The sequence below is a fragment of the Hordeum vulgare genome, chromosome 4H (genome assembly GCF_904849725.1).
Source record: "Hordeum vulgare subsp. vulgare chromosome 4H, MorexV3_pseudomolecules_assembly, whole genome shotgun sequence".
NCBI classification, from domain to species: domain Eukaryota; kingdom Viridiplantae; phylum Streptophyta; class Magnoliopsida; order Poales; family Poaceae; genus Hordeum; species Hordeum vulgare.
The window spans coordinates 605,251,085-605,254,053 of record NC_058521.1 but is presented as its reverse complement, the minus strand read 5'-3'; the positions used below and the strand labels follow the sequence as shown (position 1 = coordinate 605,254,053).

At 40.7% G+C, this 2,969-nt stretch overlaps 1 long non-coding RNA gene across 1 annotated transcript; it reads right to left on the bottom strand.

Moving 5' to 3' along the window:
* Nucleotides 1-589: 589 nt before the first annotated feature.
* Nucleotides 590-2,550, bottom strand: LOC123450023. Its single transcript, XR_006632064.1, has 2 exons — nt 2,142-2,550; nt 590-1,013 (listed from the first exon to the last, which is right to left on the bottom strand). It is a non-coding gene; the product is annotated as an uncharacterized LOC123450023 (long non-coding RNA).
* Between the last annotated feature and the right edge of the window lie 419 nt (nt 2,551-2,969).

The following is a 2,969-nucleotide window of genomic DNA, read 5'->3' as shown; positions in this document are numbered from 1 at the left end:
CCTAATGAAATCTCTAAAAAGACTTGCATTTAGGAACAGAGGGAGTAGAATTCTAAATTAGAAAGATACACAGGAAATATTAAAGTAGTTTTATGACAAAACATCAAAACTTTTATGATAAAAAACCTTCTGATCAAAATAAAGTAGGCCGAGTTCTTTTGCCAGAATCTGGGGATTCTCCCAGAATCTGACCCCTCCCCAGCTTCTCCCAGAATCTTGAACCCCCATTTGTTTCACAATCCTAGCTAATTAGACCATAACTAGATAGGATTGTAAAACAAATGGGACTGAAAGATTCTGGGAGAAGCTGGGGAGGGATTGGATTCTGGGAGAATCCCCAGATTCTGGCAAAAGAACTGGGCCGTAGTTTCATATGATAAAAAACATCAAAACTTTTGTCCAGCATGTAGGACTTCTATAGAGATACACGGGAAATAAACATAGGACTTCGATAGAGATACATGGGAAATAAATTACTCCTTTAGTTTCTAAATATAAGACGTTTTGGTAGTTCAATTAGTCATATATTTAGGAACGAAGGGAGGACATGAGAAAGGGGACTATTTTATAATGTTGCTAGACAATATAGTTTCATAGGAAACATCCTCTTTATAATTTCGCTTCAACTCAAAGAAGTTTGACACAGGTACAAATCTTGAATTTCAGTTATTTTGGAACAGAGGGAGTAGTCTCTATAGTGGGCTTTCGAGGACTGAAGTATTAAAGGGATGCGGCTTATAACTCTGTTCTTAGAGCATTGCATTGAATGAAAAGGGAAATTGTTATGTTTTTCATTCGACATTGAAGCTACTTATTAGACACATCATGTATTGACCGAACACAGGATCCTACAGACCTAGTTTATCACCGTCCACTTCATAGACTGGAAAGCATTATGGGACTAAGAAATGTAATCAATTAATAACAAAGTAAAATGAAATACCACTTAGGAGATATTGGTACATTCAACAGTGCATCAGGGAATGATTGTTTGGTTCCTCTTCTTCTTTGTTCTGTTTGTTCAACCAAAAAATAAAACTGAAAACATTAATATCCAACTGCCTTCAATCTATTGACCATAGATTACACCTTAACAGATACTCCATCCGTCCACAATATAGGATTGTTTTTCAAGCTATGTTAGCTTGAAAAACAATATTATATTGTTGGTCAGAGAGAGTAGAACAACTTTTCATCTTAAAAACTGATAGCTGAGGATTTTAACCCCAAAAGTAATGGAAAAAAACATGTCCTGAAAATCAAAAAATACTGATTGAATGAGATATGTCGCTGAAGAGCACAATACCATACCGTTTCCTGCATTCTCATGGAGGAATAATCCTTAGCTAGGAATCTTTTCCCAATTATCACATTTTCACCGAAAAATTTACAAGACAGGTCTAACTATCTGGATCCTGTTTGGTAGGTCAGTTTGTTCTAAGTATTATAGGAATACTTTAGTTTTCCAAATTACTAGGGGCCTGTTTGATAGCAAAGTAATATTTTCTAAGTATTGTGAGAATACTAGAGTTTTGTTTCACATACCATGGTTGTATTTACTGTGACCTGTTTGGCTAACACTAAATACTGTGTTGTTAAAACTAGAGTATTCTCAAAACTGTAGTAATCTCTGTGCATAGAAAAAAGAACCCTGGACCTCTTTTTTTTTTTTTTTTAAAAAAAAGAGAGCAAGGGAAAGAAACGAGGCAGTCGCTAGCTATTCACAGCAAGGTCATCTGGCTCTCCGGCCGTCTCTGTAAGGTTGTCCATCGGCCGTGGAGAAATGAAGAGACGACAAATGAGGAGTAGAAAGGTCAGTCCATATCTTTCATCCTCTCCACGCCGGCCATCGGTCACTGCCTCCATCATGAGTATGCGATGGCCAGCCTCACAAACGACGAGAGACAGACGGATCGATCTGGAAAGCCACCATCAAAATTGGTATTGAAACAGAGTATGTGAGAAGAAGAGAGGTCAAAACAGAGAGCAAGGACGAAAATATGCGTTCCCAGATCTAAAGCCACCATCAAAATTGGTATTGATCTGGAAAGAAATTGCTGCATAGGAAATCGAAATAGATCGGAAATTGAGAAACAGAAGAGAGGTCAGGTCTAAGCCATCAGACACACACAAGTCATCACCTGAACAAGAGACCCTTTAATGAATCTTCCCCGCACCGGCGGCCTGCTGCTTTCACCGGACATGGGTGCGTGCAGGCCGCGAGAGACGGATTTCCTCGCGTGCACCAGAGATCCACATCGGTTCCACTTGCACGCCGGTTCGAACAGGATCTCTACAGAGCCATGGCGGATCTCCGCTTCATCTTCGCTTGCGGAACCGATGGTGGATCTCCGCTTCATCTCCGCTTGCGGAACCGATGGTGGATCTCCGCTTGGAAGACGGCAGACGGTTCACAAGAAGAACCCTAACCCTGGCTGGGGGCGGCTAGGGTTTGCTTTGCTTTGCTTTGCTTTTGGTTTGGGATCTAAGGAGCAGAGCAGACAGTTACGAGTACGTAAGCACCTTTTACGCTGGCGTCCCCCTCCCCCAGGCTTCTTTTTTTTTCCTTTTTGAGACAAAAAAATATGTGGCGTCCCCACCCCACATGGGCCTCCTGGAATTCAGCAACAAATTTGGCAATCTCGCAAACCAAGCCCAGAAATACTCCTGGAGTATTTTTTGCACTCAAAAGAAAAACAAAAAAACAAGCCCAAAAATACCTTTCGTTTCGTTGTGTAAACAAAGTCTAAATTAAAATATAAAAAAATACTTCTACTACCACAATAATCTACTACTCCGGAGAGCAACTAGTTAGAGCATCTCTAGTGGATCCTCTATATGGACATGTATTGTAAATATACAAGTCTTCAGCCGTTTTTTACTGTCCAAAGAGTCCCAGCGACTCGTGTAAACGAGGCGTGGATACATCCACGACCAAGCCACGACGGTACGCGGCGTGGAAACATCCA